The sequence below is a fragment of the Lolium perenne genome, chromosome 4, assembly GCF_019359855.2.
Source record: "Lolium perenne isolate Kyuss_39 chromosome 4, Kyuss_2.0, whole genome shotgun sequence".
Taxonomy (NCBI): Eukaryota; Viridiplantae; Streptophyta; class Magnoliopsida; order Poales; family Poaceae; genus Lolium; species Lolium perenne.
In genome coordinates this window covers 388,368,463-388,393,085 of record NC_067247.2, presented here as the reverse complement: position 1 = coordinate 388,393,085, position 24,623 = coordinate 388,368,463, and the positions used below count along the sequence as shown (strand labels likewise).

General features: G+C 49.0%; 1 pseudogene; it reads left to right on the top strand.

Annotated features, from left to right (window-relative positions):
• The first annotated feature begins 9,105 nt into the window (after positions 1-9,105).
• On the top strand, positions 9,106-9,288 carry LOC127297836 (U2 spliceosomal RNA; annotated as a pseudogene).
• The last annotated feature ends 15,335 nt before the right edge of the window (positions 9,289-24,623 follow it).

Here is a 24,623-nt window from a genome sequence, read left to right as displayed (position 1 = left end):
TTTTCGCGCCGTGCAGTGTCAGATCGGCTCCTTCCCTGGTGGATCTGATGCATCCCATCCTTAACCTGATCTGCACATTACTCGTAAAAAAGAAACCAGAGGTTCTTGAAGAGAAAACCGAAGTCATCAAGCCACTCAACTGAGGAGCTCTTCCATTAGAATCTCTCTTCGTGACTCACTTCCTGCTCCATTGACCCTTTCTGCTCATAACAGCTGTTCCTCTTGAGTCGATGGCCACGTATCTGCATCGGCTAAACCTTTTGTTTTTTTTTTATTTGGCCGATTTTTTAGAATGAATCGGCCCCCGATATTCCACTGCACGCATGTCTGCACATGTTTATCTGCATATGTCCATCTGACTATATGCCCCCCGAGCCGAATCTGCTAAATGACTGCAGATATCGGCTTTCATGGTTAGTCAGGGCACTGCACTTGCACATCGGCTTCGCAAAGATTCATGCCGACTTTCATCTGCCGACGTGGCCGCTGCCCAGTAGATCGTTGCTGACCACAAACAGAATATGTGCAGAAGATAACTTTGGCCGATTGCTGGAATCGGCCTTCACATTGCTTGTTCGATGAAGGTTTTGTAATGTCCCTCCATAAATTTTTTGGGGCCGATCACAAAGATCAGCCTCCCCCGGTTTGCTCATTGGTTTAATCTTGCTACTCGGTTAGACTGGATAAAACCAACCCAACCTCTGACTTGATGCGCCTGCTGTCGTCCACCTTGAGTGCATCGTAGAATCGTGGAGCGCTAAGCTCTGTCGGCAAGACGAGCACCATGTTTGTGCCAGCCGATGTTTCATCATCGGCTTTCCTTTGTTTGGGACGCCACTCCATTCTCCGTGGACGACCCTCTTCATCCAGGGCTCGCTGAACCTTTGCAGCCAGATCAGGTCGTGCCTTCCTTAGCGTGTGCAAGTATAACCGTTCGGCTTCCTCCAGGCCGCGCAACCGCTGAACCCTGCGTTTTTGTGAACGGCTGAGTCCGTCAGGGCACCACCTTGGACGGTGGTACCTGTCTTCTTCTCCTTCTAGTCCCTCGTCTTCGGAATCCTCAAGATCTGCCCAACGAGGTGACTCAGCACGTTTGCTCGGTGGGCGGAGAGGCCCTAAGCGCTTGAACACAGACACGTTGGCTGCCTCCTTCTTCTTCTGGTTGCATTCTGGGCAATTGCCGATTGTGGGCAATCGGCTCATTCCTGAATCCCAGCAGTGTCTGAAGAAAGGGCAGTCCCAGTGTCTGGCGTTGTCATCTTGCTCCCTTGATGTGTCCGTGGCACGGCGCTCGTGCTCCTCCTCATCGCGATCCCGCCGACGATGTCTTCTGGCTTCTCTAGCCAGACGATCTCCTTTATCATCATAGTTGGACCGTCGGCGTTGGTCATACTGACTCACATATTTGTTGAGGAGGTGATCAGAGAGAGGTCGTTGATATCTCATATTCTTCACTTCTCCCTCTGTGACGTAGCGCTTGCCATCATGATGGAGCCGATCGCGTGGAGCGGCCTCCTCTGTATCCTTGCTATGAGAGCAGCTGCCCTCATCTCCATCTTTGCCAGAGTGGTTCCCAGGTCCTACCATGTTGATGCTGAACGTGGGACCTGGCTGGCAACCCTCGGGGTAGGTGACTTCCACCATGTTAACGGCGGGGAAGGGTTGGGTGTCGACCTTCATGGCGTACTGGTTGAAAATTAAACGCCCCTTCTCTATCGCCGCTTGGATGTGCTGACGCCACACCCTGCAGTCGTTGGTGGCATGGGAGAGCGAGTTGTGGAATTTGCAGTACGGCTTTCCGTTTAGCTCTTGCGCCGTGGGGAACTTGAGACCTTCAGGAATCGTCAACTGTTTCTCCTTGAGCAGGAGGTCGAAGATTTGTTCAGTCTTGGTCACGTCAAAATCAAATCCCCTGGGCGGCCCCGGTGGCTTTACCCATTTGCGGGACACGGGGTTCCTCCCCGAGTCCACTCAGCCATCGCTACTTCTTGGTCTCCCGCAGAACTTCGTCTTCCTCTGCATCGACCAGGACTACTGCACGCTTGAACTTGTCTTGGTACAGTCCGGTGGCGCTGTTCATATGCTGATAGTTTCAACCATATGCGCCCGGCGAGGGATAATCTGCTTGGGAGGCCATGTCCTTGAGCTGTGTTGCAAGGCCAGCTACTGCCAACTCGACTGCTTCCTTTTCAGTTATACGAACCGAATAACATCGGTTCCTAAGATTCCTGAAGCGCTGGGTGTACTCTGTCACCGTTTCTCCGCGCTTCTGACGTAGTTGTGCTAGATCGGCAATGCTAGACTCGGAAGCTTCTGAATGGTATTGCGTATGGAATTGTTCTTCCAATTGCTTCCAAGACTGGATGGAGTTTGCTGGCAGAGAGGTGTACCATCCAAAAGCCGATCCTGTGAGGGACTGTGAAAAGAGCCTCACGCGTAGCTGATCCGACACTGAAGCCGGTCCTAGTTGCGCCAAATATCGGCCGACGTGCTCGATGGAGCTGGAGCCATCTGATCCACTGAATTTGGAGAAGTCAGGGAGCCGATATTTAGGTGGCAGCGGGATCATCTCGTACTCGTCGGGGTACGGCTTGGAATAGCCGATTGCCCTTCTTTTCGGCACCATGCCGAACTGGTCTCTCAGTATGGTACTGATCTGATCCGCTGTGCTGGCTGCAGGAGTTGCACTCTGAAGATTCGCCGGGGTGGCATACTTAGCCAGCCATGTTTGCTTTTCCAGCTCTGAGCCAACTGCAGGAGCCGGGCTCTGGAGTTTCGTCGGGGTGGCTACTTAGTTAGCCACGTCTGCTTTTCAAGCTCTGTCGCTGACGTTCCTCCTGTCTTCGCCGGAGTCCCTGATGTTGTGGCCTGGTTTGAGAGTGCCCAGTTGCCACAATCTGGCACATACGTGCACGCGTATCCTTGAGGGATCTCCTTGGGCGCCTCAGCCAAGAACTGGTAGTCACTAGGGTCACCACCAATCTTATAGACGACGAATGCCGGTGTAGCCGGCACTTCCGCTGGTGCTGCCAACGCATATGGCAGCGGTGGACGGGACTGGAGCGGCAACTCTCCTTGATGCGTCCCGAGAGCTGGTCCTGACGGCGAGTACTGGTGGCTCATGATCTCCTGGATCACGCGCAGAGCGAGACGCTCCAACACGTTGACCAAGTTTTCAGAGTGGCGGTGTAGTGAGTGAGCCACCAAGTAGTTGATCTCCTGCCGTAGGCCCCTGGTGCGTTCCTCCGACGGGGCAGAGAGATCTATCCCATCGAGTGCACCTTGCGGTGAGAATCCCTTCCATCTGATGCCATGGGAACGGGTTCTCTGAAAAGAGCAGATGAGGTCGGCTTCGAGGGTGACCTTGATCTCGTCGTATCTCTTCTTGAGCTCGTCAGGCAGCTCCTCGTAGGTGACTGGCGTGCCGTCCGCCGCCATCTCAGATGTAGATGGCGATGTGGTTGATGTAGACGATTGTCCCACCGGGCGTGCTGTAATGTGTTGATCGCCAAAACCCACCGGCGGGCAGCGGCCTGTCAACACAAGCAGAGCCGGGCAGCGCCTAGAGCTGCGGCTGGCCGAGACCCCTCCGAGCGACGGCCCGCAATGCTCTTCTGGTCACACGCGGCGATGCGAAGTGCAAGGGCGTGCCACCTGACCTATACCTGGTCAGGAAGGTGATGGGGATGCCTCGCTTAGTTCCTGCATGGCATACACGTAAACATTACATACGAGCCTCGATCGGCTCTCGGGTTATCTCGTGAATCGGCTCAAAGAGCCGATCCACCCATGATTCGTACGGGGTGCACGAATACTTGGTGATCCTGCTTGATCAAAATATAGCTAATGAGATCTACGACGATTTAGGGTTTTCACCGCATTATCGGATCATCCTACTCCAGGTTGGGCCTCGCGGCCACGCACGGTGCTCATAAGCCGATCCTAAACAAGGCCTAAAAACCAACATGACGTTGATCCTCGGAACATCCTGTTTAGGACTTGCGAACGCCACCCTACGTGCCGCTGGATCCTCCCCCCTTTGTAAGGCCTAACTATTGCAGATATTAAACTAATCCTTGCGTAACAAGGAGCAATCGTAACGGATCGCATCTACTAGATGATGAACAAGTAGGTGCCGCCCCACACCTGAGATAGGCGTGAGGGCGGCTAGACATGCAAGGGCTGCACTACGTAAGCATGTTATACGAAGAGCTATGCTAACCCTAACACATCTATGATAACTACGTTGCTCGCCATCAAAGACGCTTCAGTACGAGCAACGCATGAACAACGTGGAGCTTGTGCTGCCTAGATCGCAAGATGCGATCTAGGCAGCATGTCGCTTACCTGATTGAAACCCTCGAGATGAAGGAGTTGGCGATGCGCCGAGATTGGTTTGTTTTGGGTTGAACGTGAGTTGTTGTTTATTCCATAAACCCTAGATACATATTTATAGTCCAGGGGACTTTCTAATTCGGACGTGCACCTAACCGTGCACGAGTAAAACTCTAACTTTCAATCTAAGATGCGATCTACTATATTACAGATACATGGGCAATTCAGCCCAACTTCGTGTATAAGGCCAATTCTTGTTCTTCCTTCCATGTATATCTTCAAGTCAATCTCAATCGTGGCCCACCTCTGACTCGGTCAAATTCTGGTGATAACACACTGACCCAGCCGACGTGGCCCCCTCGCCGCTGAGCTGGTGCGCCCGTCCGACGTGGCAGCATGTGTGGCGCCCCTCCCAGCGGCGCCACAAATGCACTTGTAATCCCCCAAAACATACTGTGAGACAATTCCTTCGGGACTTAGCCGTTTTGACGAGGCTCGATGTGTGGCGCTGATGCCACGGGCGCCACACTAGCACGTGTGGCGCCGATGCCACGGGCGCCACACATCCACTTAAGTGTGGCGCCCGCGCCCGCGCCCAGCCCGACCCTCTCTTTCTTCTTTCTCTTCTCTCTGCTTCTCCCCCAACCGCCGCCGCCGCCCGCCTCCCCTTCGGCCCCCCACCAAATCGACCAAGGAATCGTCAGATCCGGCCGGCCAAGTCCTTCCTCCTCCATTCCTCAAGGTATTCCCCTTCGATTCCCTCTGATTCGTCCACTATTGTTGGTGGATTTGGTAGATTTGGGTATGAACCCTAGACATGGAAATTGATGTTGGTGGATTTAGATATGAACCATTGATATGTTAGTGCAAGATTTGGATATGTTGGTGGATTTGGATATGAACCCTAGATTTGGTGGAACCCTAGATATGAAATTTTACATGTATGTGTTGAAATGGCTATGTATGTGTTGAAATGGCTATGTAAGTGTTGAATGTGTATGTGTAGGAACCCTAGATATGTTAGTGGATTTGGATATGAACCCTAGATTTGGATATGTTGGTGGATTTGGATATTAACCCTAGATTTGGCTATGTAGATATAAAATGGTTATGTATGTGTTCAAATTCTATGTATGTATGTATTGTTATGTCTATTATTTGTGATGGAATAACTCATATTTAAACCAAATATTTGTTGGAACCCTAGATATGAATGTATGTGTGTATGTATGGAACTCTCATGGATTTGGATATGAACTCTCATGTATGTGTTGCTCATTTTTGTTAGTGGAATGACTCATAATATGGTTGTGTAAACATGTAGGATGGTGTGGCTTCTGGATGAAGAGTACGACAGGGAGCACCGGGCTGTTCATATGACGGAGAGGGGAACGGATCTTCACCCTTTGAAGATTCGTTACCATGGCACAGTGGATATACCGTATGACGAGAGGTACACGGAGTTCATCCAGCCTACCGGTCTTATGCCGTTCATCTCGCTTGTAAGCCGTGGGGGCCGAACATGAACGCCGCGGCACTCACCGCCCTTGTCGACCGGTGGAGGCCGAAGATGCACACCTTCCACTTGAGGGCCGGCGAGATGGCCCCTACTCTCCAGGATGTTTCCATGATCCTTGGACTTCCTATTCAGGGCGAGCCACTGTGTATGAACACAGCTTCTGATGGGTGGCGCCAGCAGATGGAGGCGCTTATTGGCATGGCTCCTCCGCCGCCAGCAAATCCAAAGGAGCGAGCTCCCGCCGGTGCATCTTTCTCTTGGATCAGGACTAACTTTACATAATGCCCGGAAGAGGCCGACGAGGACACTCGGAGGACGTACGCCCGCGTGTACTTATGGTACATGATTTCGAGGACTCTCTTTCCTGATAGTGGGGGGAAGCTGGCCCATTGGTGTTGGCTGAAGGCGCTTATGGTGTTGGATAACCGGTGGAGTTGGGGAACAGCGGCACTTGCCTACCTCTACCGGCAGGTGATGATTTGCTCTATGTACTATTTTCCTACAGTAGTGTGCTAGACAAAGTACTAACCAAATGTCTTATGTGCGCAGTTGGACGAAGCTTGTCGCAGGACTGGGAGCAGGAGCAGGACTGGGAGCGGCGGTATTGGTGGATGCATGCTCCTACTTTCCGTATGGAGCTGGGACCGCCTATCAGTTGGGCGTCCCAGGGTACTCACCGAGAGGCCATGGCCTCATCACCCTCACAACCCTGATCGGGAGCCCACTTGGGCATACCTTTGGGACAATGTCTCGGAGATGACGAGCGATCCAACGGTCATGTACAGGCAGTACACTGCGGAGTTGGACACTCTTACCGCTGAGCAGGTAACCGATCACTCTTTTGCAATCCTAGTTTTCATTGATTCTACGGTCATGTTCTAAATTCTGAGATATTTGTATGCTGCAGGTGGAATGGGAGCCATATGGTAGCTACTACCATATTGGCTCGGGGATGGCTGACCTCAACCACAAGTGCACGGAGGAGGCGCGGTTCTGGCATATGCGCTGCCCACTCATATGCATGTGGCTTGTTGAACACCACCAGCCGCAAAGAGTGATGAGACAGTTTGGGTTATATCAGCAGTGCCCACCTCAGTGGCAAGACACGGACAAGGCGCTTCATAGGTAAACTTCTGGAATCATGCGATGGAAGTTTCTTCATAGAAGAGGTACAAACTAACTTGTTGATTCTTGCAGGCTTGATAGGCAGCGGCAGAGGAAGATCACAAATTGGCCAGTTCATCATAGCGGCCACGTCGCAGCGTTCCTACACACTTTGCAAGCGACACGGAATGCTGGCCCTGAGGAGATTGTGCCTCACGACTTCGCCGCTTTAAACAACTACCTCAAGTGGTTCCATGAAAACACGCGTATCGAGTTAGTGAAGCACGCGTATGCTGAGGACATCTTGGACGACCCCATCCAGTTCGATGAGGTTGGGCAAAGCCAGCACGACACCTTTGCTCGCAGAGGGAGATCGACTTCTATTGCTTCCGAGCTGAACTTCGTGGTAATGGATACTCTCACTAACTAGTACATCATCTACATTGCCATTTGCTCGCTTCAATTGTGTAATGCTATGTTTGTCACAGCGGGAGGAGATCCAAAAAACATCTCACGAGTGTGAGATTATGTGGGAGCAGAGCCATAGAGATGAAAAGCCTGTCGGACCGTTGCGGTATTTCATTAAGGTATGATCACCAACTTTGAATGTACGCTACTATGATGTGGTGGCTTTGTAACCATGAACGGCATGACGCAGAACACTGCACGAAAGATGCGGCGGTTGGCCAACTTGCTAGGTTGCCGCGAAGGCGAAATTCCTACATCCTCCTCTTCTGAAGAGCGGGAGGTATGGACTTTTTTGTTGCTTTCAAACATGTTCTTACTAATTTTAACTTTTGTAATCTCATGTGTTCATGTTTGTGAAGATTCCTGACGACGAGCTAATTCTGAGCCAAAGCATACCTCCAAAGCATACCTCCAAGCAAGCCCCACGGTCAGCTTACCAGTTGAAGCCAAGGGGCAAGGGTCCAAACCGGTACACTCCGGAAGATTATGTCAACCGAGGAAAGAAGGTTGTCACTGAGGAGGATGAGGGGCCGCCGCGGAGATCAGCTTTGTCGAGGATGAGGAACGACGAGCCGTTCTCTTCAGAGGAGGAGGAGCAGGAGGAGCAGGAGGAGCAGCAGCAGGAGCAGCAACAGGAGCAGCCACGGCAGCGGACGAAGAGGATGGCCATCCGGAAGCAGCCCGTGAGGACGACACGTCGAGGACGAAACTAGGATGTGCTACGTGTTGTTGTGAACTATATCTTCATAAGTATCGAGTTGTGAACCCTATGTCATTTCGAACCATGTCTGTAATGCTACTTGTTGTTTGAATCTACTTCCTACGATGTGAGCTATGAAGTGTTATATGTGTATGTTCTGAAATTGCTACTTGTTGTGTCTAATGTTGTACTCAAAACTGTTGGAGTTTGGTATGATTTTTCATGTTTTTAGCACAAGTCAATGTGTGGCGCCCTTCACACTGGCGCCACACTGCACTATGTGGCGCCCATGCCATGGACGCCACACATACACTTATAATTGCGCAAAACATACTGTAAGACAAAGCGTCTGGGACTTAGCCGTTTTGGCGAGCCTCTTTGTGTGGCGCCCGTGGCATCGGCGCCACACGTGCTAGTGTGGCGCCCGTGGCATCGGCGCCACACATCGAGCCTCGTCAAAACACTAAGTCCCGAAGGAATTGTCTCACAGTATGGTTTGGGTGATTACAAGTGCATGTGTGGCGCCGCTGGGAGGGGCGCCACACATGCTGCCACGTCGGACGGGCGCACCAGCTCAGCGGCGAGGGGGCCACGTCGGCTGGGTCAGTGGCGCCGGCAGGAGGGGAGCCACATGGGCATGTGTGGCGCCCATGTGTGGGGCGCCACACAAAAGGGTTAGATTGGTGAAATAGTTTCGCCGGAGGGTCATTCTGTGCTTTTCTTTCACTTTTGGGTTATTTTTATGTAAATCGCCTATCACTTCATCGTTATCAGTTCACTGTTGTTTGAAACCGGTTCACTTGCGTACTCCTTTTCCTCCAACAAACTGGGCCATCGACGCTGGCGGGCCTCTTCCTTGTCTATGGGCTTTCAGGCAGGCCCCGAACGGCAGTTTCGACCCCGCGTCGACATCGCTTTGGCAGGTTGGACCGGCGGTTCGTGAGCAAATAAAAGGAGGATCAGCGGCACTGTTCAACTCATACCTTTCTCGGCCTCTGGCTAAGATCAAGTGTATCATCTGTTCTTATCAGTTTAATACCACCCTCATATTTATGATATAAAATTAAATTTCTCGTGGGAAGAGTTTGCACATCGACTTGTCACTGGGCCGACCCTTAGCGTTGCCACTGCCTTGCACTACATCTTTGGAGGCGCACCCCAACCAAAACGAAGATCAGACAAATGTTTATCTCCTCGCAAGACAAAAGTTGGGCTGGTATCACGAGTCGTGGATAGCGTACATTTTGCTGCACGGGCGGCGCAAACAGCGTGAGCCGTGCTGTGTGTCGTCGCCGCTCGCGAATACATACATCCACACACCAACAGTGCCGTGCTACATCCTGTCTCCCGCCGGCCGCCGCACGGGATTTCCATGTTTTTTTTTTAACAAGGATCCAAGCTCTAGAAGACCCCAGCACATCTATCATTCACCACACGTGGCAGGTACAGCTTCAGTGACTTTGTTAGCCCACAAAGTCACTGACTTTATGTCACTTACAAGTGGGCCAATGTGGGGCACATATAATAAAGGGTTCCACCTGACCCCACTTGTAAGTGACACAAAGTCAGTGACTTTGTGAGCTGGCAAAGTCACTGAAACTCAATCCGGCAGATACATATTACAAATAAGTCCCTTTACATCTCTCGCACCGAGAAGCCTGAAATTTGAAGAAAGGGTTTCTAGATGTGCAAAAAACATCCTATGAAGAAAGGAGAAAACGCAATCAAGTCCAAGGGTGGCGCCGCCACAGACCGCCGGCGAACTCAAGACGGAGCCGTCGAGTTCAGGTGCCAAGATGCTCAACATCACACTCTCGACGCCGTGTCGCAACCGCCGGTCGCTTCTCCACCTCCGGGGACGAACCACTTGGCGATGAAGCAGCGCCGAGCTCCGGCGGTCGACACGAGAGAGAACCTCCACTCTGGAGGTTGAAGTTGGGCCGCCATGCCGGCCAAGGATCACGGCGTCGAGAGATACCGTGTGTGACGCTCAAAGGAGCCCTAGGAGAGCAGCTCCATAGCACCTCTCAGGCAGCCGACGCTGTAGAAGACGGAGAATAGAGACACCCGCAGCCACTTCCCTCCTCGCATCGACGGCAGGCCAGGGAATATTGACTCGGAACTCTGCTCCATCTCACACAGCTCGGAAGAAGCCAGGGACCGCCATCCAGATCCAGAGCCCCTGGACGCCTCAACTCCTCCTCGCCACCATGGCCGACCAGGAGAGAAGCAGCAAGGAGCTATGCCGCACGGAACTTGCCCTCCCCCTCGCCACCATGGCCGAACAGGAGAGCAAAATCGCTGCAGCAGCATCTTGGAATTGTTGGAGATATGCCCAAGAGGCAATAATAAAAGTGGTTATTATATATCTTTATGTTTATGATAAATGTTTATATACCATGCTATAATTGTATTAACTGAAACATTGATACATGTGTGATATGTAAACAACAAAGAGTCCCTAGTATGCCTCTTAACTAGCTTGTGGATTAATGGATGATTAGTTTCATAATCATGAACATTGGATGTTATTAATAACAAGGTTATATCATTGTATGAATGATGTAATGGACACACCCAATTAAGCGTAGCATAAGATCTCATCATTAAGTTATTTGCTATAAGCTTTCGATACATAGTTACCTAGTCCTTATGACCATGAGATCATGTAAATCACTTATGCCGGAAAGGTACTTTGATTACATCAAACGCCACTGCGTAAATGGGTGGTTATAAAGGTGGGATTAAGTATCCGGAAAGTATGAGTTGAGGCATATGGATCAACAGTGGGATTTGTCCATCCCGATGACGGATAGATATACTCTGGGCCCTCTCGGTGGAATGTCGTCTAATGTCTTGCAAGCATATGAATAAGTTCATAAGAGACCACATACCACGGTACGAGTAAAGAGTACTTGTCAGGAGACGAGGTTGAACAAGGTATAGAGTGATACCGAAGATCAAACCTCGGACAAGTAAAAAATCGCGTGACAAAGGGAATTGGTATCGTATGTGAATGGTTCATTCGATCACTAAAGTCATCGTTGAATATGTGGGAGCCATTATGGATCTCCAGATCCCGCTATTTGTTATTGGTCGGAGTGAGTACTCAACCATGTCCGCATAGTTCGCGAACCGTAGGGTGACACACTTAAAGTTGGATGTTGAAATGGTAGAACTTGAATATGGAATGGAGTTCGAATATTTGTTCGGAGTCCCGGATGAAATCCCGGACATCACGAGGAGTTCCGGAATGGTCCGGAGAATAAGATTCATATATAGGATGTCATTTTATGTGAATAAAATTGACGCGGAAGGTTCTATGGAAGGTTCTAGAAGGTTCTAGAAAAGTCCGGAAGAAACCACCAAGGAAGGTGGAGTCCACATGGGACTCCACCTCCATGGCCGGCCAGCCCTAGTGGGGGAGGAGTCCCAAGTGGACTCGCCCTAAGGGGGCCGGCCACCCCCCCATATGGGAGGTGGAACTCCCACCTCTAGTGGGAGTCCTAGCTTGGCTAGGTTTCCCCACCATATGGAAGGTTTTTGGTTCGGGTCTTATTCGAAGACTTGGAGACCAACTCTTGGGGATCCACCTATATAATGAGGGGCCAAGGGGAGGGGGCCGGCCACCCAAGAACCACAAGGTGGCCGCACCCCTATAGTGGCCGGCGCCCCCTCTCCCCAAACCCTAGCGGCCTCTCTCCTCCACTACGTCCCGCACGCTTAGCGAAGCTCCGCCGGACTTCTCCACCACCACCGACACCACGCCGTCGTGCTGTCGGATTCAAGAGGAGCTACTACTTCCGCTGCCCGCTGGAACGGGGAGGTGGACGTCGTCTTCATCAACAACCGAACGTGTGACCGAGTACGGAGGTGCTGCCCGTTCGTGGCGCCGGAACCGATCGTGATCAAGATCTTCTACGCGCTTTTGCAAGCGGCAAGTGAACATCTACCGCAGCAACAAGAGCCTCATCTTGTAGGCTTTGGAATCTCTTCAAGGGTGAGACTCGATAATCCCCTCGTTGCTACCGTCTTCTAGATTGCATCTTGGCTTGGATTTCGTGTTCGCGGTAGGAAAATTTTTGTTTTCTATGCAACGTTATCCTACAGTGGTATCAGAGCCGTGTCTATGCATAGATGGTTGCACGAGTAGAACACAATGGTTTGTGGGCGTGGATGCTCTTGTTATCTTTAGTTTGAGTACTTTGCATCTTTGTGGCATAGTGGGATGAAGCGGCTCGGACTAACTTTACATGACCGCGTTCATGAGACTTGTTCCTCGTTCGACATGCAACTTGTATTGCATAAGAGGCTTTGCGGGTGTCTGTCTCTCCTACTATAGTGAAGATTCAATTTACTCTTCTATTGACAACATTAGTATCAATGTTGTGGTTCATGTTCGTAGGTAGATTAGATCTCTCTCGAAAACCCTAAACCACGTAAAATATGCAAACCAAATTAGAGACATCTAACTTGTTTTTGCAGGGTTTGGTGATGTGATATGGCCATAATATGATGATGAATATGTATGAGATGATCATTATTGTATTGTGGCAACCGGCAGGAGCCTTATGGTTGTCTTTAAATTTCATGTTGAGTAGTATTTCAAAGTAGTTGTAATAGTTGCTACATGGAGAACAATCATGAAGACAGCGACATTGACGATGACGCTACGCCGACGATGATAGAGATCATGCCCGAAGATGATGGAGTTCATGTCCGTGCTTTGGAGATGAAGATCAAAGGCGCAAAGACAAAAGGGCCATGTCATATCACATATGAACTGCATGTGATGTTAATCCTTTTATGCATCTTATTTTGCTTAGATCGCGACGGTAGCATTATAAGATGATCCCTCACTAAAATCTCAAGATAATAAAGTGTTCATCCTTAGTAGCACCGTTATCAAGTCTTGTCGTTTCGAAGCATCTCGTGATGATCGGGTGTGATAGATTCAATAAGTACATACAACGGGTGCAAGACAGTTTTGCACATGCGGATACTAAGGTGGCCTTGACGAGCCTAGCATGTACAGACATGGTCTCGGAACACGTGATACCGAAAGGTAGAGCATGAATCATATGGTTGATATGATGAACACTTTGAGTGTTCGCCATTGAAATCACACCTTTTCTCGTGATGATCGGGTTTAGGTGCGGTGGATTTGGTTCGTGTGATCACTAAGACAATGCGAGGGATATTGTTTTGAGTGGGAGTTCACTTAGATTTTTAATTATGTTGAATTAAAATTTGAACTCAATTTGTCATAAACTTAGTCTAAACTATTGCAAATATATGTTGTAGAGATGGCGTCCTCAATCAATTTTAATCAGTTCCTAGAGAAAGAGAAACTTAAGAGCAACGGTAGCAACTTCACCGACTGGTTCCGTCATGTGAGGATCTTCCTCTCTGGCGGAAATCTGCAATATGTGCTTGATGCACCGCTAGGTGACCCTCCAGCAGAAACAGAAACCGATGAAGTAAAAAATGTTTACGCGACTCGGAAAACTCGGTACTCTCAAGTTCAGTGTGCCATCCTATGCAGTCTGGAATCCGATCTTCAAAAACGTTTTGAGCACCACGATCCTCATGAGTTGATGAAAGAGTTAAAGACTATTTTTGAAACTCATGCGGCCGTGGAATGCTATGAAGCATCGAAACAATTTTTCAGCTGCATGATGGAAGAAGGTAGCTCCGTTAGTGAGCACATGCTCGCCATGATCGGGCATGCGAAGAAACTCAGTGACTTGGAAATAGTTATTCCTAACAGACTGGGGATTAATCGTATCCTTCAATCACAGCCACCTAGTTACAAGAACTTTGTGATGAACTACAATATGCAGAACATGAACAAAGAGTTACCTGAACTCTTCGCCATGCTTAAAGCTGCTGAGATTGAGATCAAGAAAGAGCACCAAGTGTTGATGGTCAACAAGACCACCAGTTTCAAGAAACAGGGCAAGTCTAAGGGAAAATTCAAGAAGAGTGGCAAGAAAGCTGCCACGCCTCCTATGAAACCTAAGAACGGCCCTAAGCCTGATACTGAGTGCTATTACTGCAAGGAGAAGGGACACTGGAAGCGTAATTGCTCCAAGTATCTGGCTGATCTGAAGAGCGGCCTTGTCAAGAAGAAGAAAGAAGGTATATCTGATATACATGTTATAGATGTTCATTTCACCGGTTCTCGTTCTAGTACACAGGTATTTGATACTGGTTCGGTTGCTCATATTTGTAACTCGAAACAGGAACTAAAGAATAAACGACAACTGCTGAAAGATGAAGTGACGATGCGCGTTGGAAACGGATCCAAGATCAATGTGATCGCAGTCGGCACACTTCCTCTACATCTACCTTCGGGATTAGTTTTAAGCCTAAATAATTGCTATTATGTACCTGCGTTGAGCATGAACATTATATCTGGATCTTGTTTAATGCAAGACGGTTATTCATTCAAGTCTGAGAATAATGGTTGTTCTATTTTTATGAATAATATCTTTTATGGTCGAGCACCACAAAAGAATGGCTTATTTCTGTTAGATCTCGATAGTAGTGATACGCATATACATAACATTGATGCTAAGCGAATTAAATTGAATGATAATTCTACTTATATGTGGCACTGTCGTCTTGGTCATATTGGAGTGAAACGCATGAAGAAACTCCATACTGATGGATTACTTGAATCACTTGACTTTGAGTCACTTGATAGATGCGAAGCATGTCTAATGGGAAAAATGACTAAGACTCCATTTTCTGGTATGATGGAGCGAGCTACTGACTTATTAGAAATCATACATACCGATGTATGCGGACCAATGAGCGTAGCATCGCGCGGTGGTTATCGTTATGTTCTAACCTTCACAGATGATCTGAGTAGATATGGGTATATCTATTTCATGAAACATAAATCCGAAACTTTCGAGAAGTTTAAGGAATTCCAAAGTGAAGTAGAAAATCAACGTAACAAGAAGATCAAATTTCTACGATCTGATCGCGGAGGTGAATATCTGAGTTATGAGTTTGGCATGCATTTAAAGAAATGTGGAATACTTTCACAATTGACTCCGCCGGGAACACCTCAACGAAACGGTGTGTCCGAACGTCATAATCGAACTCTCTTAGATATGGTTCGTTCTATGATGTCTCTTACTGATTTGCCGTTATCATTTTGGAGTTATGCATTAGAGACAGCCGCATTCACTTTAAATAGAGCACCATCAAAATCCGTTGAAACGACACCGTATGAATTATGGTTTAATAAGAAACCTAAGCTGTCGTTCCTAAAAGTTTGGGGTTGCGAAGCCTATGTAAAGAAGTTACAACCGGACAAGCTAGAACCCAAAGCGGAGAAATGCGTCTTCATAGGATACCCTAAGGAAACTATAGGGTACACTTTCTATCACAGATCCGAAGGCAAAATCTTTGTTGCTAAGAACGGAACCTTTCTTGAGAAAGAATTTCTCACTAAAGAAGTGACTGGAAGAAAAGTAGAACTCGATGAGATTGATGAATCTATACTCGTTGATCAGAGTAGCGCAAGATCGAAATTGTACCTGCACCGCCTACACCGGCAACGAGAGGAAGCTAATGATAATGATCATGACACTTCGAACGAGGATACTATTGAACCTCGCATATCGTCAAGGGAACGTGCCACTCCTGATTGGTATGATCCTTGTCTAAAGGTCTTGATTGTAGATAACAATGATGAGGACCCCGACGTATGAAGAAGCGATGATGAGCCCGTATTCCAACAAATGGCAAGAAGCCATGAAATCCGAAATGAGATCCATGTATGATAACTAAGTATGGACTTTGGTAGACTTAACTGATAGCCGAAAGCCTGTCGATAATACATCGATCTTCAATAGAAAAACAGATGCCGATGGTAATATTATCGTTTGTCTATAAAGCTTGACTTGTCGCAAAGGGTTTCCGACAAATTCAAGGAGTTGACTACGATGAGACTTTCTCACCCGTAGCGAAGCTAAAATCTGTGAGGATTTTGTTAGCAATAGCTGCATTTTTCGATTATGAGATTTGGCGAGATGGATGTCAAAACAGCGTTCCTTAATGGAGACATTGAGGAAGAGTTGTATATGGTACAACCCAAAGGTTTTGTCGATCCTAAAAATGCGACAAAGTATGCAAACTTCAGCGTTCAATCTATGGACTGAAGCAAGCATCAAGAAGTTGGAACCGACGTTTTGATAAGGTGATCAAAGACTTCGGGTTTATACAAAGTGTCATGGAGAGGCTCGTATTTACAAGAAAGTGAGTGGGAGCTCAGAGCATTCCTGATATTATATATAGATGACATATTATTGATCGGGAATGATATAGAACTATTAAGCGATGTTAAAGGTTATTTGAATAATAGTTTTTCAATGAAAGACCTTGGTGAAGCATCGTATATATTAGGCATCAAGATTTATAGAGATAGATCAAGACGCCTAATAGGGCTATCACAGTACATACCTGGACAAGATTCTAAAGAAGTTTAGAATGGACGAAAGTAAGAAAGGATTCTTACCTATGTTACTGTGCAAGGTCTTGAGTAAGACTCAAGGTCCGGCTACGGCAGAAGAAAGAGAAAGGATGAGTCGGATCCCCTATGCCTCGGCGAGGCTCTATCATGTATGCCATGCTATGTACTAGACCGGATATAGCACATGTTTGTTAGTTTGACTAGCGAGATATCAAAGTGATCCAGAATGGAACACTGGACAGCGGTCAAGAATATCCTGAAGTACTTGAAAAGAACTAAGGATATGTTTCTTTGTTATGGAGGTGACCAAGAGCTCGTTGTAACCGGTTACACCGATGCAAGTTGGAACACGATCCCGATGACTCTAAGTCACACGATGCAGGTACGTGTTTATATTGAATGGTGCTGCAGTAAGGTGGGCAAGCTCAAAGCGATTGCACGGTGGCAAAGTCTTCAACGAGAATCGAGTACATAGCGGCTTCAGAGGCTTCATCGAAGCGGTATGGATGAAGAGGTTCATTGTAGAGCTCGGTGTGGTTCCTAGTGCATTGGACCCATTAATCATTTATCGTGATAACATGGGTGCCATCGCCAATGCACAAGAGCCAAGGTCACACAAGAGGCTGAAGCATATCAAGCTGCGTTACCACTCGATTCGCGAGTACATCGAAGATGGAGAAGTAAAGATTTGCAAAGTACACACTGATCTGAATGTAGCAGATCCGTTGACTAAAGTTCTCCCTAGGGCAAAGCATGACCAACACCAGAATGCCATGGGTGTTAGGTACCTTACAATGTAATCTAGATTATTGACTCTAGTGCAAGTGGGAGACTGTTGGAGATATGCCCAAGAGGCAATAATAAAAGTGGTTATTATATATCTTTATGTTTATGATAAATGTTTATATACCATGCTATAATTGTATTAACTGAAACATTGATACATGTGTGATATGTAAACAACAAAGAGTCCCTAGTATGCCTCTTAACTAGCTTGTTGATTAATGGATGATTAGTTTCATAATCATGAACATTGGATGTTATTAATAACAAGGTTATATCATTGTATGAATGATGTAATGGACACACCCAATTAAGCGTAGCATAAGATCTCGTCATTAAGTTATTTGCTATAAGCTTTCGATACATAGTTACCTAGTCCTTATGACCATGAGATCATGTAAATCACTTATGCCGGAAAGGTACTTTGATTACATCAAACGCCACTGCGTAAATGGGTGGTTATAAAGGTGGGATTAAGTATCCGGAAAGTATGAGTTGAGGCATATGGATCAACAGTGGGATTTGTCCATCCCGATGACGGATAGATATACTCAGGCCCTCTCGGTGGAATGTCGTCTAATGTCTTGCAAGCATATGAATAAGTTCATAAGAGACCACATACCACGGTACGAGTAAAGAGTACTTGTCAGGAGACGAGGTTGAACAAGGTATAGAGTGATACCGAAGATCAAACCTCGGACAAGTAAAAAATTGCGTGACAAAGGGAATTGGTATCGTATGTGAATGGTTCATTCGATCACTAAAGTCATCGTTGAATATGTGGGAGCCATTATGGATCTCCAGATCCCGCTATTGGTTATTGGTCGGAGTGAGTACTCAACCATGTCCGCATAGTTCGCGAACCGTAGGGTGACACACTTAAAGTTGGATGTTGAAATGGTAGAACTTGAATATGGAATGGAGTTCGAATATTTGTTCGGAGTCCCGGATGAGATCCCGGACATCACGAGGAGTTCCGGAATGGTCCGGAGAATAAGATTCATATATAGGATGTCATTTTATGTGAATAAAATTGACGCGGAAGGTTCTATGGAAGGTTCTAGAAGGTTCTAGAAAAGTCCGGAAGAAACCACCAAGGAAGGTGGAGTCCACATGGGACTCCACCTCCATGGCCGGCCAGCCCTAGTGGGGGAGGAGTCCCAAGTGGACTCCCCCTAAGGGGGCCGGCCACCCCCCCATATGGGAGGTGGAACTCCCACCTCTAGTGGGAGTCCTAGCTTGGCTAGGTTTCCCCACCATATGGAAGGTTTTTGGTTCGGGTCTTATTCGAAGACTTGGAGACCAACTCTTGGGGATCCACCTATATAATGAGGGGCCAAGGGGAGGGGGCCGGCCACCCAAGAACCACAAGGTGGCCGCACCCCTATAGTGGCCGGCGCCCCCTCTCCCCAAACCCTAGCGGCCTCTCTCCTCCACTACGTCCCGCACGCTTAGCGAAGCTCCGCCGGACTTCTCCACCACCACCGACACCACGCCGTCGTGCTGTCGGATTCAAGAGGAGCTACTACTTCCGCTGCCCGCTGGAACGGGGAGGTGGACGTCGTCTTCATCAACAACCGAACGTGTGACCGAGTACGGAGGTGCTGCCCGTTCGTGGCGCCGGAACCGATCGTGATCAAGATCTTCTACGCGCTTTTGCAAGCGGCAAGTGAACATCTACCGCAGCAACAAGAGCCTCATCTTGTAGGCTTTGGAATCTCTTCAAGGGTGAGACTCGATAATCCCCTCGTTGCTACCGTCTTCTAGATTGCATCTTGGCTTGGATTTCGTGTTCGCGGTAGGAAATTTTTTGTTTTCTATGCAACGTTATCCTACAGGAATGGCAGCGCCTGGAGTCACCACTTTATTGGGGAGGATGGTGTCGCTCTTCCTCCAGTTTTGCTCCAGCCACAGGAGCAGAAGCAGAGCAAGAAACGACCCTAGAATCTGCTGGATCTGGCGACGGAGATCCAAGGCACGGCCTCCACTACTAAGCAAACCAAAGAACGGCATAGAGCCAAAAAGCAAGACGAAACCTAAAGATCTACTCCTAAACTACCCCGGCGCCTAACCTAGGCCAGCTCCGGCCGGCTATTCCGGCGGAGCGGCTGTCGGCGGCCCGACCAGAGGAAAAAGAAAACCGAGAACATAGCTGGCTTAGAGCGGAGAGAAGGGAAAGTGACACCGGCACTAGTGGAAAAGAGGCCTTTCGTCCCAAGCAAATGTCCCAGTTTTGAACCAAACCGGGACTAATGGGGGGCATTGGTCCCGATTCATCATGAAAACCCTTTAGTCCCGGTTCGTTTGGACCCTTTAGTCCCGGTTCGTATTACCAACCAGGACTAAAGGGTTTTTTGCCTCCCCATGCAACTCCACCCCCCCCCCCCGTGGATCGCCTTTTTTAACACTGTAAAATACAAAAGAAAATGATAGAAAATTCAAAAAATAAAATATTTTCAGATTTTTGTATGTTATGCAACCTACTATTAGAGAAAATTAACAAATTTAAATTTTCACTTTTTTTGCAAAAAAGGATTGAAAAATGGTAAAACCGCATTAACTTTTGCATACGACGTCGAAAAAAGCATATAATATATCAAAAAAAATCCTTGGAAAAAGTTACATCCGAATTCACCCGGGTTTACCCGGTTAGTCAATTTTTAGATTCTCAAAATTCCAAATGAAAATATGAAAGCAGGAAGATTTTAGTTTTTGTCATAAATTCGGAATTTTATATTTTTAAATTTTTTAACATAATAATTACATCATGCATAAAGATTACTATTACTTAACCATAAAGTTAGCCAATTTTTAGATTTTCAAATTTTCAAGTTTGGCAAAAAAATATTAAAAAATAATTATTAAAAAAACAATTATAATACAACTTAAAAAAATTAAAATTAAAATTATAATACCATTACCACAACATGTTATTACGTCATTAGTTTTGTTTATTAAAATAATTATTTGGAATTCGAATAATAAATAAGTGTGACATCGACCAACATGTTAATAGGATTGATATGATACAAGTATCACAACATGCGCGCGAAGCACTTGGAAGCGGGATGGGAAAGGAACTTGGAAGTTAAGCGTGCTAGTGCTGTAGTAGTGGGAGGATGGGTGATCGAGCGGGAAGTTGGACCACGGGTAAGTAATTTGACTAGAGATTAAGCGTAGTTAGAGATTAAGTGTAGTTAGAAACTAAACTAGTTAAATAACTGAAATACTAGAAATTCTAAAAAAATAGAAAAAAAAGAGGAGCGAAAAATAATTGGGCATAAGCAAATGGATTAAAAAATAACGAAATAACCTTTACGGTGCAACTTTGAACCGGGACTAAAGGGGGACCCTTTAGTCCCGCCTAATTAGTCCCGGTTTGAAAACCGGGACTGAAGGCCCAAATGAATCGGGCCTATAGCTCCGTTTTCCACTAGTGCGGGATTTCCATGTCCTGTGATCCTACACAATGTGCTGGGAAGGGTGTCCGACACGGTGTGCATGCTTGCGACCAAGTGTCTGGGCATAAAACATCACCGATTACGCAAGTATTGCAAAGCCCATCAACTTTGCTCGTACAGTCGTACTACGAGCTACTGTGGTTGTTCTTCTCTTTTGCTGGTGAACAACGGGACACTTTCCCTCAAAGTGTAACGCCTTTTTGCATATCCAGTCCTGTTTTATCTGATCATCGCGGGTGCCAGAGGAGAGCCGGACAGAAGAAAAGCACATGGCGGTAGCTTTGTAGCACTAGCACGTGTGAGATATTTTCTCGGCGTGAAAAAATGTTCATGCTGTTTCCGCTCTGCAAATCTTCAGTACAAGGGTGCGGCAGCGATGCAATCTGACGGTAGTTTTTGTTAACTGAACGAACGTCACTGTAAAAACAATCTGTGGACCGTGGATTCACATCCTAGCCCTTTTACACGGAAGGCTCGAGCAGAACCCAGCTTTAAATTAATAAAGCCCAACGGCAGAGTGTAACAACCGAAACCAACATGATAACACCACACTAGCAGGACAGTCTTACAACCAACGATCGAAAGAGAAAACAAAGGAACACACCACAGGCCGGCCTGCAGGTGCGCCAACACCGCCCAAGCCTAACACTGGAGATACATGAACACAAGAGGAAGGCAGCTAGTCGCTATCTCTGATGGTCGAATGGAGAGTGCGGATCCGGCTAATGCGCCCACTCCACGGTCTCGCGGTCCTTCCTCCTAGCCACTAGCTTCTACGCCTGCAAGTACATAGATATTTTGTATAGAGCATAGCAGGTTGGCGAGGGAAAACCCCGTCAATCGAGGACTTGTTCCTAAGGTTCCACAACGTCTAAAGCAAAGCGGCACACGCCATCCAAAAAATCCGTTTGGATTGCTCCTTCTGGACACGGAGGATCCTGAAGACGTCCGCGAAGCAGTAAGGGTTCCAAGAGCGGCCGAGCAGTTCCCTAACTGCACTCCACATAAACTTAGCTAGGGGCGAGAAAATAAAATGTGATTGTTATCTTCTACTGCCCCGCATAAGGCATAGAGACCCAAGGAGGGCCCCCTACACCGCCGAATGTTATCATTAGCCGGCAGGCATTTTCTAGCCAGTTGCCACAAGAAGATGCAGATCTACATGGGGATCGTGAGCCTCCAAAGGTCACTGAAATATTTCGAGGGGGTACCCTGACACAACTTGTGGTAGAGCGAGCGCACAGAGAATCTCCCCGAGGAATCTAAGGCCCAAGTCACCTTGTCCGGCAAAGCCGAGGTTTGAGGCACCGCAACCTCCCGCATGAGATTGACCCAGGCCACCCGATCTCCATGGCCAAGCTCACGGCGAAGCGGGAGGTGCCAAGCCTCGCCGTGGTGAGCAGATGCCACCGAGATATCTTGGTCAGCGGCAATTGCAAAAAGCGTGGGGAATCGATCGCACAGGCGTCCCGACCCCTGCCACCAATCGCGCCAGAAGCTCGTCGCCTTGTCATCAAACACACGATGTTTGTCTCCCAAACGAAACAGGTGTTTAAGTTTCTGGATGGAGTTCCAGAACTGAGAACCTGGACGGTCCACATCCAACATTAAGTCCTTATCCCTCAGGTATTTATTCCTCGGGATATCCGTCCAAAGGCCTTGCTCGCCACAGTAGAGCCTTCAAATCCACTTGAGCAGCAAGCAGGTGTTCATGAGGCACGTGTCAACAATACCCAAGCCCCCCGGGCCTTTTGGCTTGCACATCGCTAACCACCTCACCCAGTGATACTTGCGCTTAGCGTTGATAGCTTCCCAATAGAAGTGCGCACGATGACGATCCATGGGACCTTCCCCGAGACGGCATACCGCCATGGCACGAAAAGGAATGCTAGATAAGCAGACGTAATTAGGGTAAGCCTGGCCGTCGAGGACATAAATTTCCCCATCCAGGGATCTGTGCGCTGGATTCCGGATGCTCTCAGAAATCCAGATGAAGTGGTCGTTAACTTAAAGCATCTCCACTCGTTTGGCCTCCCCACGCCAAAATCCGGGTAAATTTCGTCCGGATTGGACGAAAAAATGGCGTGGGGAGGGCCAGTTTCCCAGCCGCGATCTCAGGCGAAGACGGCGATTTAATTTTGAAAAACGAAAACTTGATGAAATACGGCTAAAAACGATTGAATTTAGACTAACTTTAATGATATTTACCATATAGAGGGCGAAGTTCATACATAGAGGCCGAATTCGAATATATTTCGAATTCGGCCGGGGGAATACAACTTTAAATATTAAAACACGGCGCTCTACATGCCGAAATGGCGGTAGAACACCGTGTAGTCCTTGTCGCCGTCGCCGCCATCATCGTCGGAGCCGTCGTCATCGAAATGCGGCGGCGCCGCCGCCGCCTGGATGCTGCCTTGGCCGGGGTCTCCCCACCGGCCACTGTTGCGCAGCGGAGACGGCGAGGGCTTGTACCACTCGTCGTCGGACTCCTTGAGGTCGATGACGGGGACGGGGACACCGGATGAAGGAGTCGCAGGCCGGCGGTAGCGAGCGGCCTGCTCGAGGAGCCGAGCCTGCCGCTCCGCCTCCTCCTTCTCCCACTGCTCAGGCCTGGTCGAGGGGCATGGCGTTGTCGGCGGGGACAAGGTCCTGGAGGGACCTCGCCATGACGGCCTCGAGGATTGCGGCTTCCTCAGCGTTGTGGACCTCCTCCTTCACCGGCTTGCGCTTCCGCTCGTCGGAGATGCCTGGTTCGCGTTTGGGGCGAACCAGGCAAAGGTGGCCGCGTGGCGTCGACGACCCGCGGATGACGATCCCGCCGCCGCTGCGATCACGGTTGCGCGACGGGGAAAGAGGCTCCAGTTTCACCGGCGCCAAGGTTGGCGCTGACCTGGAGCTCGGCAACGACCTCGACGCCGATCCGGACGACGAGGAGCTGGCAGCCATGCGCCGAGGCTGCCAGCTGCCCCGGCGACGGCTGGCCGATGCCCTCGACGGCGGCGGCATTGTCAGAACGGGCGCGTTGCCGCCCTCGATGTGCTCGATGACGGCGTCGAGCGTCCGGCCCGGCACACTCCACCAACGCTTGCGTCCGGCGGTGATGTTGCGCGGAGGCGGCGGGCCGTCGTAGGAGGCGAACTCCTGCTCCCACCGCCGCAGGAAGTACGAGTTCCACGCCGTGTAGTTGTCGGGGTGGTAGCGTGGCTCGGCGCGCTCCTCGATGGCGACGTCGAGGGCGTGTCCCTGGGGCGGCGGCGGGATTGGCAAGCCGCCCGCACTTAGCCGCCACCCGCCACCCGCCGCCGGGAGGCCTCGTATCCGGCGGGCAGGGGTACCCCGCCTGGTGGAGAAGGTAGCCCTCCCACGCGTGGAGCGACCGGTGGGGAAAGCCGTTGTTGGCCGCGCCGTCCTGCTCGTTGAATGCCATGGATCTCGGCGAGGGAACAGTGGCGGATAGGGTTCATCTCTGGCTGGGGTTTCGTCGGTGCTACACGTCGTGGCGAGCGGGGATTAATAGGCGGGGCTGGACTGGACGATTAAATGTCGCGTGGATGCTACGCGTCCGCGGCGAGCTGACCGGCAGCATCCTTTACTGCGCGCAGAAGACGATGCGTGTGCCGCTGACCGGCCGGGTCCACCTCTGCGGTGAAGACGAAGCGAAACCGCGGGAGAGAATTCTCGGCGTTTCGCGCACTTTCGCTTTGTCCGGGGTCCCCGAGCGCACCTCGGGGGACCGGGGATGGCGTGGGCTCGCCGGATGGA